General features: G+C 44.6%; 1 pseudogene; it reads left to right on the top strand.

The window, feature by feature from the left end:
- The window catches only part of LOC135516439 (VPS10 domain-containing receptor SorCS2-like), a 473,003-nt pseudogene that overhangs the window by 207,179 nt on the left and 251,981 nt on the right, over positions 1-13,843 (top strand).

Raw genomic sequence — 13,843 nt, 5'->3', positions numbered from 1 at the left:
GATTACTGAGAGGTTGATGGTAGAGGAAAGGTGCCGGTCCTCTGTTGCCTATTTCAGATTTGAGATATTACCAAGTTGTGGAAAACTTTGTTCATCCGTGCCGTTTGTCCATAGTGATGAGACAGTCACGTAGGTGACATCATTTCTATTCTTCACTGGTAGCTCCAAGTGGGGAGTCTCTTGGGAATATGTTGAGTCACAAATACTGCAGATCTTTGTTCTGGAACAGACAAACGGAAAAAGAGATGGAGGGCCCGAGGGAGCTCTCATAGGCAGTCTTTGTTTTGACAGTGGCCCTCGTCCCCAATTACTGTGCTCCAGTAGCTCTGTAGCACACTTTAGAGAGCCCATCCTCCACTCCTGAGTGCACTTACCTGGACTGACCCTCCCTCTCATCTCGGTTGGCCAGCCGCCCGGCTGGGTAGCTGCCCGATTGGTTCACATGGCATGCTGTACGGTTGGTGTTCTCCCAGCTGCGCGTTGCTATTGGCTGCCTGACTGTCAGTGACTCAGCATAGCATAATTGCGCTCTTCCTTCAGTAATATTGTTTCATTAAATTATTTATGAATGTGAAATATTTGGGTCATATGAATCATTGTTGATATAGTTAAATTAAATTGTGTCTTTAAAAAGATGGGTAAAAATAACAAAAATTATCCTCTCGTGGGTATATATTAATTTGCACACATGTGTGAGTTTTACTGCACTGTGTGGGTTATACTGGACTGTGTGGGTTATACTGTAATGTGTGGGTTATACTGTACTGTGTGGGTTATACTGTACTGTGTGGGTTATACTGTAATGTGTGGGTTATACTGTACTGTGTGGGTTATACTGTACTGTGTGGGTTATACTGTGTTGTGTGGGTTAAACTGTACAGTGTGGGTTATACTGTAATGTGTGGGTTATACTGTAATGTGTGGGTTATACTGTAATGTGTGGGTTATACTGTACTGTGTGGGTTATACTGTGTTGTGTGGGTTATACTGTGTTGTGTGGGTTAAACTGTACTGTGTGGGTTATACTGTAATGTGTGGGTTATACTGTACTGTTTGGGTTATACTGTGTTGTGTGGGTTATACTGTACTGTGTGGGTTATACTGTAATGTGTGGGTTATACTGTAATGTGTGGGTTATACTGTAATGTGTGGGTTATACTGTAATGTGTGGGTTATACTGTGTTGTGTGGGTTAAACTGTATTGTGTGGGTTATACTGTAATGTGTGGGTTATACTGTGTTGTGTGGGTTATACTGTGTTGTGTGGGTTATACTGTTATGTGTGGGTTATACTGTAATGTGTGGGTTATACTGTACTGTGTGGGTTATACTGTATTGTGTGGGTTATACTGCATGTCTTTGTCTCTTCCATTATTCTACTGTATTTACCCATGACATTTACCCATGACATCATCCCAAACTCTACTCTAATCCTCAGACTCTACTGTTCTGACACTCTCTAATGTACTGCCCCACTCCTGGCCCTGACAGTACATCTCCTCCCTGGCCTTTCTGCTGCACTGTATATCACTGTCGTCCCAACTCCCTGGGCCCACAGGGCCAATATCTCCTCAGGGAGTCTGGAGCTGTAGTTTGAGGAAGCTGTGCCGAGCGAGATGGCACAACTCCAAATCAGACTGCCTCTCTATCGTTGTTCAGGAAATGAAGGATGAGAGAGGAAGAGAGCTAGAGAGAGAGAGAGTGACAGAGTGAGAGTGTGTGCTACCTATATACCTAGTGTGCTATCTATATCCCTCAATAGTATTCCCATACTTTATCCTGTTTGAATCTGTAATACCAACATGTTTTAAGCAGAGCACCATAGTCCCTGTGCCCAAGAACACTAAGGTAACCTGTCTAAATGACTACCGACCCGTAGCACTCACGTCTGTAGCCATGAAGTGCCTTGAAAGGCTTGTGTTGGCTCACATCAACACCATCATCCCAGAAACATCCCAGAAACCCTAGACCCACTCCAATTTGCATACCGCCCCAACAGATCCACAGATGATGCAATCTCCATTGCACTCCACACTGCCCTTTCCCACCTGGACAAAAGGAACATCTATGTGAGAATTAATTGACTACAGCTCAGCGTTCAACACCATAATGCCCTCAAACCTCATCAATAAGCTAAGGACCCTGGGACTAAATGCCCCTCTCTGTAACTGGGTCCTGGACTTCCTGACGGGCCGCCCCCAGGTGGTAAGGGTAGTTAACAACACATCCACCACGCTGATCCTCAACACAGGGGCCCCTCAGGGGTGCGTGCTCAGTTCCCTCCTGTTTACCCATGACTGCATGGACAGGCACGACTCCAACACCATCATTAAGTTTTCCAATGACACAACAGTGGTAGGCCTGATCACCAACAACGACTAGACAGCCTATATGGAGGAGGCCAGAGACCTGGCCGTGTGGTGCCAGGACAACAACCTCTCCCACAACGTGATCAAGACAAAGGAGATGATTGTGGACGACAGGAAAAAGAGGACCGAGCACGCCACCATTCTCATCGATGGGGCTGCAGTGGAGCAGGTTGAGAGATTCAAGTTCCTTGGTGTCCACATCACTAACAAACTAACATGGCCAAAGCACACAATGACAGTCGTGAAGAGGACTCAACAACTCATATTCCCCCTCAGGAGACTGAAAAGATTTGGCCTGGGTCCTCAGATCCTCAAAAGTTCTACGGCTGCACCATCGAGAGCATCCTGACTAGTTGCATTATTGCCTGGTATGGCAACTGCTCAGCATCCGACCACAAAGCACTACAGAGGTTAGTGGGTACAACCCAGTACATCACAGGGGCCAAGCTTCCTGCCATCCAGCACCTCTATACCAGGCGGTGTCAGAGGAAGGCCCTAAAAATTGTCAAAGACTCCAGCCACCCTAGTCATAGACTGTTCTCTTTGCTACCACATGGCAAGCGGTACCAGAGCGCCAAGTCTAGGTCCAAGAGGCTTCTAAACACCTCACCCCCTCTATACACTGCTGCTACTCTCTGTTGTAATCTATGCATAGTCCCATCTCTCATCTCCACAGAAGAACTTTAGAGCTCTGTCAGACTATCGGGTTGTTGGTTACCTCCCTGACCAAGGCCCTTCTCCCCCGATTGCTCAGTTTGGCTGGGCAGCCAGCTCTTGAAAGAATCTTGAGTCCACTGTGTTCTTGGGGATCTTCCATGCTGCAGCCATTTTTTGGTACCCTTCCCCAGATCTGTGCCTTGACACAATCCTGTCTCAGAGCTCTACACACAATTCCTTCAACCTCATGACTTGGTTTTTGCTCTGAACTGCACTGTCAACTGTGGGATCTTATATAGACAGGTGTGTGCCTTTCCAAATCATGTCCAATCAATTGAATTTACCACAGGTGGACTCCAATCAAGTTGTAGAAACATCTCAAAGATGATCAATGGAAACAGGATGCAAGTGCGATCAATTTTGAGTCTCATAGCAAAGGGTCTGAATCATTATGTGAATAAGGTACATGTAAAACCTATTTTCACTCTGTCATTATGGGGTATTGTGTGTAGATTGATAAGGATAATGTTTTATTTAATCCATTTTAGAATAAGGCTGTAACGTAACAAAATGTGGAAAAAGTCAAGGGGTCTGAATACTTTCCAAATGCACCGTATGTCACTGTGTGGAGGTGTTACTGCATTAGTGTCTTGTTTACTTCACTGGTTCCTACTCTTACAGTTAGGACCTTTTTTAAGTAATATTTTATTAGAGCACATGTCACAGCTTTGATGTCACCATCATAACACCTCTCTAGGCATCTCAGCAGGGCGCTGTTTGATGAGGTGTGAGTCATTCAGGTGAAACCCCGAGGCCATGGAAAGTTCACCCAGTCGGGGACCAACCGCTATCCACATGGGTTCACACATTTTGACGTACATGTAAATTGCTCAGGTTCTTAAAGTTAATGAGACATTCACAGGTTTTCACAGCCTCTCAGATTCAGTGTTCCGTGTTAGCTCGGTCCGTCTGTCTGTCTGTCTGTCTGTCTGTCTGTCTGTCTGCCTGTCTGGACCCTCTGCAGTCATATAAGCTTCTAACAAGGTCACAGGTCCTTTAAAAGAAATCGCAGTCAAAACAAATATCATGATTGTTTTGTCTGGCTTTTTTTGTAGACAGCTCTTCTACTTTCCCACCGTCCTTCACACTTTGACTTCGGAGTAAACATCATCAGGGCTCCCGAGTGGCGCAGCGGTCTAAGGCACTGCATCTTAGTGCAAGAGGTGTAATTACAGTCCATGGTTCGATTCCAGGCTGTATCACATCCGGCTGTGTTTGGGAGTCCATAAGGCGGCGCACAATTGGCCCAGCATTGGGTAGGCCGTCATTGTAAATAAGAATCTGTTCTTAACTGACTTGCCTCGATAAATGAAGGTTAAAAATTACAGATCTTTGAAAGTGGCCCTGATCCTCCTGTGTTGACACGATGAGGTCGCTGCACAGAACCATAAAGCATTTTAACTGGGTACACCTGAACCTGTCTTCAGTTTATCTTCCGTAACCATTGTACCGCTGCCAAAAAGAGGGAGAAAGACGCAATATAAACAGATGGATGGAGGCCCGTGAAGCACATTGTCAGTCAGGAACAGACACCAGTCAGACAGAGGGCTTTGATAGTTTGTGTGTGACAGCATAGCATCCATAACTAACAGTGGAGAGGGATGGATCAAGACCAGTGGCCTGCCATTTCAAAATGGCTACCACATTGTCATACGATGGCACCAACAGCCTAGCCCAGGGTGATCTTGTGAAGATCAAAATAGGTTGCAAAATACTGTAGGTTTTATCCTCAAGGGACTTAAAGTGAAATACAATAGATACAAAATTGAGGTTGTCGTAATAAATACACGTAAATCGTAAATCACAGGGTGTGGAGTCTACCTTTTTTGGCTGATAGACTGAGTGGACACTGGCATAAAACATAACCCACCCAGCATTCCCTCTGCAGACTCAAGATATACACCCATCATTCCCTCTGCAGACTCAAGATATACACCCATCATTCCCTCTGCAGACTCAAGATATACAACCATCATTTTGGATGGGGGTGATCTGTCACATAGTATTTCTGGCATCTGGCTCTGATGACACTAAATCAGCTGGAACAGTAATGGCGTCCCTCGGTTGTGTTTTAATGGCAACCTGGCCAATTATACGATCCATCTATAAATCAAAACTCCTCTCATTATTCATCTCTAAAGGATGAAAGGAGGGTGATTGAGATTATTGAGATCCCTCATATCGTACACAATAGTGTCGTGTCTTTGGCTATGCCGGATTAATTGCTATGACATGCTATTCTATTAAATATTTTCCCCGTAATTAATATCACCTGATTGAGCTAATCGGGTAAATGTAATTAACTAGAGAGTCGGGCACCAGGAAATAATATTTATAGAGCTGTTATCTTCCGAATAAACTCTTAAAGATTTAGCAATATTTTACATCAATAGCAGTCAACATTAATCGTCATCTTACTTCAGTCTCATATTCTGAAAGTTGTAAATTCTTGGTTATCTGCAAGAATCCTGGCTAACAAGTTGAATCAGCAATACAAAATTGGGTTTAATTATTTATTTACTGAATACCTAACTAATCACACATAATAACATATACAAATAATTAATTATACCTAGATAATTCTTTACGTCATAGGAAATGTCCCTAGCAGGCGGAACAGATATGACAGCTTGTTACACAAAGGAAAAGGGGCGGGGTTTGAGTGAAAGAGCGGGAAGACTGGGGAACAAAGGGTGAAGCTGTGCTATCGTAAATACAGTATCTTATGCATTCTAAATTACCGCCCATTTGGAAAAGGAAAATGCAATAAATATTTACTCTGAGCTGCGCTTCAGTAGGTTGGTGGTAGATGGAAGGCCGTGTTGCCAAACCGAGTCCTTTGTCCTTTGAAGAATGTCTCTGGTGGTCACTTGAATAAGTTGTAGTAACGTCGTTGTGTGGTAGAACGCCGTTGTTTGGTAGATCGGATACTCTGTCTGTTCCTTCCTAACCTGCGTTTGCAGCTGCGGTCGCTAACTCAATGGCTAGGAGGTATCACTTCTGCCGTGAATAAGAGTTCAAAGTTCATACCATTCGCAACCAAAGCTCATGCTGATATCGGCTTTGTTCTTGTAGTTTTGTCTGAACCATTCTGACATGGGATCGTCATCTCACATCCGCGGAACAGAAAGTTATGTTGTAGTCAAGAGCTTATATAGGAAGGAAGAGGAGGGTGTGTTTGAAACGTTTTATAGCCTTTGTCCCTTCACAGGGGAGGACCACTGATTGAGCAGACTTATCTTATGAAAATCCAAATCTCACATTTTAGAAGCTAAAATCACATTTCATCCCATCACAAATAATTTCATATTCAAACATTTAAATTGAACAATTCCATGTGAATCTGATAACTCTGATGTGTAGACTTTCCACTGTAGAGTGTATGTCATCTTATCATTGATGAGAATGTCTCAGATGACAACCGAACTGACATCATATTCATTAAGTACCACTGCATATGTTCAATTGTTCGGATTACCAGAATATAGTTCATTTCCCCACACACACTGATATTCCCAGAATCCCTATGTTAACCAAGGTTTTTATTTAAATGTAACCTCAGTAGGTTAGAGAAGAGAAAAGGGGGGAAGAGGTATTTATGACGGTCATAAATCTATCTCCAAGGCCAACTTCATGACAATAGCAAATAATGTCTTGACTAAATTATCTCCTGAAATGCACTCATTAGTCAATAATACCAGGCACTGATATGTAATGACACTAATAATGTGTCAGAGAGGATTTTCCACCTTCTTTTATCCAAGTTTCAGTTGAGATGTCTTCTGAAGCTTTTGCACACTCTGTGTTGTTGTGGGCATTGAGTTATAGGATGACAGATGTGTTGTGGGCTTTAGTTTGGATTTTTTTTAAAAATAGAACAAAAGAAACTATTTCATTTGGTCACAAAAAAAAAACGTGTTTGAATGACCGAATAGCCTGAATTCCACCGGCAGATATGGCTCAATTCTCTTCTGTCTCAGTCTGTGACGTTGGCCCTCCGCCCAGGCCCGATCCGACGAGGCAGTCTGTGACGTTGGTCCTCCGCCCAGGCCCGATCCGACGAGGCAGTCTGTGACGTTGGCCCTCCGCCCAGGCCCAATCCGACGAGGCAGTCTGTGACGTTGGCCCTCCGCCCAGGCCCGATCCGACGAGGCAGTCTGTGACGTTGGCCCTCCGCCCAGGCCCGATCCGACGAGGCAGTCTGTGACGTTGGCCCTCCGCCCAGGCCCGATCCGACGAGGCAGTCTGTGACATTGGCCCTCCGCCCAGGCCCGATCCGACGAGGCAGTCTGTGACGTTGGCCCTCCGCCCAGGCCCGATCCGACGAGGCAGTCTGTGACGTTGGCCCTCCGCCCAGGCCCGATCCGACGAGGCAGTCTGGCGCCCTGGGCCTGATTCAGACTGACAGCATCTGTCTGTGCCTCTGTGTGTTTGCAATACCGATCTAGAATGATGCTCTCAACTCAAATCATTCCTAAATCTAGGCTATCCCTTGATCTCGCAAGCCGTAATAAAAATCTCGAGCTTGAATGTCTATCGAGAGAGAGCCCTCTTCCTTGTGTAAAAGTCATATCTCTGTTCTACCATGAAGGTTCATTTGAACCCCAGTCAGCATAAGTTGGGCTCCACTACTCACACATTCCAGACATCCTCTAGACATCCTCTAGACATCCCCTAGACATCCTCTAGACATCCCCCAGACATCCCCTAGACATCCCCTAGTCATCAAAGGGCATCACAGTCATATGGGTTGATGTGTGAATGCTGACTTTTCTCTCAGAGCTAGAACATCAGCTCTGCTTTCATCTCTGATGTGTCTTAATCAACTCTGGTCACTTGAGCTTGAGTTTATTATAATATGGGTACTTTGGATCCTGTATGCTGATTGGCTAAAAAAATAATTCAAGCCGTGTGTATATGAGACAATACTTGATAGTGTAATATGGGCAGTTTTTAATTTAGTCACACAGAAAAGGCACTCTGGTACTCTTAACACTGAAAACGGTATTCCACCTCCATTCTGAAGTTGCCTTTTCTGATTACAACCATTTCAACCATTGCTAAAAGTTGTCCCTCTTCCTGCGTTATTGCTTCTACGTCTACTCCTCTCTAAGCTGGTGTGTCTGCTCGCTGAGTCTGCCCGATGCACTCCGTTTACTCTTCCTGTAGATGGAAGCCCCTGGGAGCAACCTTAACATATTTGGACATTAAATCTGAATCAGCGCCTAACACGGTGTTTCTGCTCGTGCTCTGTTTTCCCAAGCCAGTGTCTGTCTCTGCCTCTTTTGCACAAATCTCTCTCTCTCTCTCTCTCTCTCTCCCTCTCTCCCTCTCTCTCTCCCTCTCTCTCTCTCCCTCTCTCTCTCTCTCTCTCTCTCTCTCTCTCTCTCTCTCTCTCTCTCTCTCTCTGATACACAAAAGCATGTTTGTCTCCTGCTGTTTTTATATCTCTTTCTCTATATCTCTTTATACCTCTTACCCTGGGGCTCACCGGTGACTGTCAGTATATGTGAATATGTACTGCATGACATATTACCCTGGGGCTCACCGGTGACTGTCAGTATATGTGAATATGTACTGCATGACATATTACCCTGGGGCTCACCGGTGACTGTCAGTATATGTGAATATGTACTGCATGACATATTACCCTGGGGCTCACCGGTGACTGTCAGTATATGTGAATATGTACTGCATGACATATTACCCTGGGGCTCACCGGTGACTGTCAGTATATGTGAATATGTACTGCATGACATATTACCATGGGGCTTCACCGGTGACTGTCAGTATATGTGAAATGTGCTGCTTGCATAAACCTCATAGTATCTCTATGCTATTGAAACTGTGCATTGCGGTTAGGTTTTGAAAGGCAGATAGTGCCATGCGAAATGGTCTGTAAGTTATCTTGTGGGTGAATAACTTGAATCCAGAGTGGTGCAGCGGTCTAAGGCACTGCGTTTCAGTGCAAAGAGGCATCACTACAGCCCCTGGTTCGATCCTGGGCTGTAAACACAACCAGCCATGATTGGGAGACTCATAGGGTGGCGCACAATTGTCTGGGTTAGGGGAGGGTTTGGCTGGGGTAGGCCTTCATTGTAAAATAAGAATTTGCTCTTAACTGATTAGCCAAATTAAATAAAGGTTCAATTAAAAAATCAAAATTTCGGCAAAGTCCAATATTTTAATTAATTTTAAATAGAAAAGCTCTGACGAAAGGCCAAGAGGCCGACACAAGCTTGAATAAAACAGTGATTGGCGCAAAAGAGCGGTTTACAGGTTTCTCTTTTCTTTGAAGGAATCAAATTATTCCCACATACCTTTAACCAGATAACTCAGATGTACGGCCTTGGATTTAGTCTATTCAATCTGATACACTACAAGGATTTATACCTTATCACGCTTCAGAGAGCATTTTTCACTATTTCTACATTTTACAGTGGCTTAGGGTACGAGTGAGAGGAACAATGTATTTTTGTACTAAAGCTGTCCAGTAAAGATTGTAATTTCATGTAACACTCCTTCCTTCTTCCTCTATCGCTCCTTCTTCCTCTTCCCCTTCCTTTCTCTTCCTTTCTCTTCCTTTCTCTTCCTCTCCCTCTTCCTCTTGCTCTTCCCCTTCCTCTTCCTCTAGCTCACATCCCTCCAGTTTATTAATCCTGCTATCTGAACAGCAGTACTAAATGAACTCTCCTTTTAATCCTGCTATCTCCTATCAATTTAACACCATTACTTTCTTAAACGTTAGCCATCTGAACGCTGGCCACCGAACACAACCCCCAAATTTGATTTATTAATTAAACAATGTCTCATCAATGAACCTTTGACTTGAATCCCGTGGAATATTGAAGAAGCGTTTTTTTCTTTCTCACCACAGTTTAAATCCAAACGACCACAAAAAGTATTGTCTCTAACTCGATGATAATGAGACCCTTTAAACTGGGTGAGAAATTCTTTCTCATTTTTGGGTTTGTTGTTCTTTCCGCTACTGTCCTTTAATCTAGCTAGCTTTTGGCTCCCTTGATTGAATGTAATCATGCAGACAGGTTGTGATGAAAGACACACTTCCCCATCCAAACACAGTTGTCCGTTAAATTAACTCCATTCCAACGCCAATTATCTGTCCTTGGCGATGGGGCCAAAAATGCCACGTCTCCATTAAACTCTCAGGCCTTAATTAGGGTAAGTGTAATGACCACAGGGCTGACAGTGGTGGTGGGCACCATGCCCAGACATACTCACCAGGCCCAGCATCTGGATCCACTGACTCCACAAGACCCCTCACACCCCTGGGCAAGAGACTGCCAGCAGGGGCCTGGTGGTGCTAGCATTTAGCAAAATCTCTATGAGAGAGAAGCTCAAAAACTAGCTCGTGCACAAGTTATTTCAGACAGTTGATGAGCTTTCGATTTTGGGCGTTGAACTAACCATTTAAAGAAAGCTATCATAACACGTATATTCTTAGTTATACTGAGTGAGAGTATATAGGCCTTGTCTCCCTGTAGGCTTCAGTAGAGGCAGTACAGTGGGCACAGCTTTGAGTTGAGCAGTGATCTCTGGCTCAGAACACACACAGCCATCAGCAGAATCTGTCTCTCTCCTCTTGTGAGTTATCCAGGTTAACACGGTGGAAGATGAAAACCCCACTCGCTCACACTGGGACATGAAGAAATAGCTCAAGCCCTGCTAGGCCACTCCATTTTGTGCAGCTCTGTCAGAGCTCTCAGCAGAAACATTGTCGAAGGAATGGGAGATTTGTGTGTGTGTGTGTGTGTGTGTGTGTGTGTGTGTGTGTGTGTGTGTGTGTGTGTGTGTGTGTGTGTGTGTGTGTGTGTGTGTGTGTGTGTGTGTGTGTGTGTCTGTCTGTCTGTCTGTCTGTCTGTCTGTCTGTCTGTCTGTCTGTCTGTCTGTCTGTCTGTCTGTCTGTCTGTGTGTCTGTGTGTCTGTGTGTCTGTGTGTCTGTATATGTGTTTGTGTGTGTGTCTGTGTTTCCTCTTGTTTATATCCATGTATTTGTGCCCACTGTTGTGTGTGGTGCCCTGCTGAGTGTCAGAGAGTAATGCCGTAAAGTAAATCCACTTGTCTGGAGCAGAGTGGGGCCGGGTGGACGTGCTCTCTGATCACTCCCCTTCATCATGGCCAGATGCCCACCTCTCCCCTCTTCCGTCTCTCTCCTCTCTACATCTCTTCAACACTGAACCACACTCACTGTTCTCCTCTCTCTCTCCTCTTCCCTCTCTCTCCTCTCTCCTCTCTTCAACACTGAACCACACTCACTGCTCTCCTCTCTCTCTCCTCTTCCCTCTCTCACCTCTCACCTCTCTTCAACACTGAACCACACTCACTGTTCTCCTCTCTCTCTCCTCTTCCCTCTCTCTCCTCTCTCCTCTCTTCAACACTGAACCACACTCACTGCTCTCCTCTCTCTCCTCTTCCCTCTCTCACCTCTCACCTCTCTTCAACACTGAACCACACTCACTGCTCTCCTCTCTCTCTCCTCTTCCCTCTCTCTCCTCTCTCCTCTCTTCAACACTGAACCACACTCACTGCTCTCCTCTCTCTCTCCTCTTCCCCCTCTCTCCTCTCTACTCTCTTCAACACTGAACCACACTCACTGCTCTCCTCTCTCTCTCCTCTTCCCTCTCTCTCCTCTCTACTCTCTTCAACACTGAACCACACTCACTGCTCTCCTCTCTCTCTCCTCTTCCCTCTCTCACCTCTCACCTCTCTTCAACACTGAACCACACTCACTGCTCTCCTCTCTCTCTCCTCTTCCCTCTCTCTCCTCTCTCCTCTCTCCTCTCTTCAACACTGAACCACACTCACTGCTCTCCTCTCTCTCTCCTCTTCCCTCTCTCTCCTCTCTACTCTCTTCAACACTGAACCACACTCACCGCTCTCCTCTCTCTCCTCTCTCCTCTCTCTCCTCTCTCTCTCCTCTTCCCTTTCTCACTCAGCACAGCATCACTTCCAGTCCAATCTGTGTTAAGGCGTTTGCATGCTTTCCAGCCGAAAACAGTTAGGAAGAATACATGCATTTATTATGATGACATTTTGTGACTGTTTTTGTTAGTTTAGGAATTCGGTTTTTCTTTTAGGCTGTTCAGGCACATTACAATAATTTTTAAGGTCAGCCCGAAGTTTGGGAGCCAAAGTCTACGCCCCTTCCTCCGTTATTGGTCAGCTGTAGGGATTCTTCAATAAAGTCTTTGTTGTCATTCAACAAGCGAGACGACTCATTTTCATGTACATATTTTCATTGAGAAATACTGCCCCAAACAACTTGTTACAGTAGATGTAAAATTGCGCGACTAAGGTCTCCTCTGCAAAAACATCAAAATGAATGACAGATTTCTTAAATTATCTTAGACCATTTTGAGGAAGTGTATACTTGCTACGGCGTCTCAAAATGGACAGACAGTACTATTGTGCTTTTTTTTCTAAATTTTCAAGCGGAATTCTTTTAAGGGAGTATGTGAGCACACTCGTTCTGTTCACCTAGCCGGCTTCGCCCAGCCACCACCTGAACTGAAGCATGCTGACGCCTTTTGGAGTTTGGACTGACTATCTCTTTATAAACCCTTCTGGGCTATCCTTACTGGCAATAGCACAATACTGCTTTAAACAATTACTCTTAATTACATTTTATATACAGTAGGTTTAATAGCATTCAAAGAGGCAGTGTGGAGACCATTTGCATTTAAATTCTAGGCATATATCAGATGCTGTTATCCAGAGTGACAATAAGCACATTCAGGTAAGGAAGACGACGGAATAGAAATCATGCCAATTTAATCTATTTGAATATAGAGTTCCTCTGTGTTTGCTATACTTGCTGGTTGGTCTGTGTTTAAAGTTATATCAGAGTCTCCTTTATACTTTGGTGTGATTCACAGCAAAAATGTAGAATATGCAGCCTTGCAAAATGAAAGCTAATTGACTAATTGACCATAGCACGCCTGTCAATTTTCCACAGACGTCACCCTTGGCCAGCAAAACTGCACCATTCAACAGAAATTGTCAGAAATAATTATGTTCCTTGCACTAGCCATTCCTAGGTGTTTGTCTTGGCTAGGCTGGAGAAACATTCTCAAGTAGTCGGCCATCAATCTCAGACATCTCAGGGTCCTTTCCACTGCAGCCGTCACCGAACCATCACATTCTCATGAAACTGCCACAGTTTGGGGCTTTGCCAGTGCATTTCGCCGCTTCGTCCCTCGCCCGTGGTTATTCTCCAATGGTTCAGCCAATGATTCGCTGTCCAGCTGTCTCGCTGTCCGTCACTCTTAACCACACCAGGGGGTCGAGCTGGGCAGTGCTATGCCGCTAATACGGTAAAGATAGAGCTAATACGGTAAAGAGAGCTAATACGGTAAAGAGAGCTAATACGGTAAAGAGAGAGCTAATACGGTAAAGATAGACCTAATACGGTAAAGAGAGAGCTAATACGGTAAAGAGAGAGCTAATACGGTAAAGAGAGAGCTAATACGGTAAAGAGAGCTAATACGGTAAAGAGAGAGCTAATACGGTAAAGAGAGAGCTAATACGGTAAAGAGAGAGCTAATACGGTAAAGAGAGCTAATACGGTAAAGAGAGAGCTAATACGGTAAAGAGAGAATTAATACGGTAAAGAGAGAGCTAATATGGTAAAGAGAGAGCTAATACGGTAAAGTGAAAGCTAATACGGTAAAGTGAGAGCTAATACGGTAAAGAGAGAATTAATACGATGCCTTCGGGAGCAGTAAGGCAGATTAAGGC

The sequence above is a fragment of the Oncorhynchus masou genome, chromosome 27 (genome assembly GCF_036934945.1).
Source record: "Oncorhynchus masou masou isolate Uvic2021 chromosome 27, UVic_Omas_1.1, whole genome shotgun sequence".
Classification (NCBI taxonomy): Eukaryota; Metazoa; Chordata; class Actinopteri; order Salmoniformes; family Salmonidae; genus Oncorhynchus; species Oncorhynchus masou.
The sequence above is the reverse complement of the archived record's forward strand: the minus strand, read 5'-3'. Positions and strand labels throughout refer to the sequence as shown.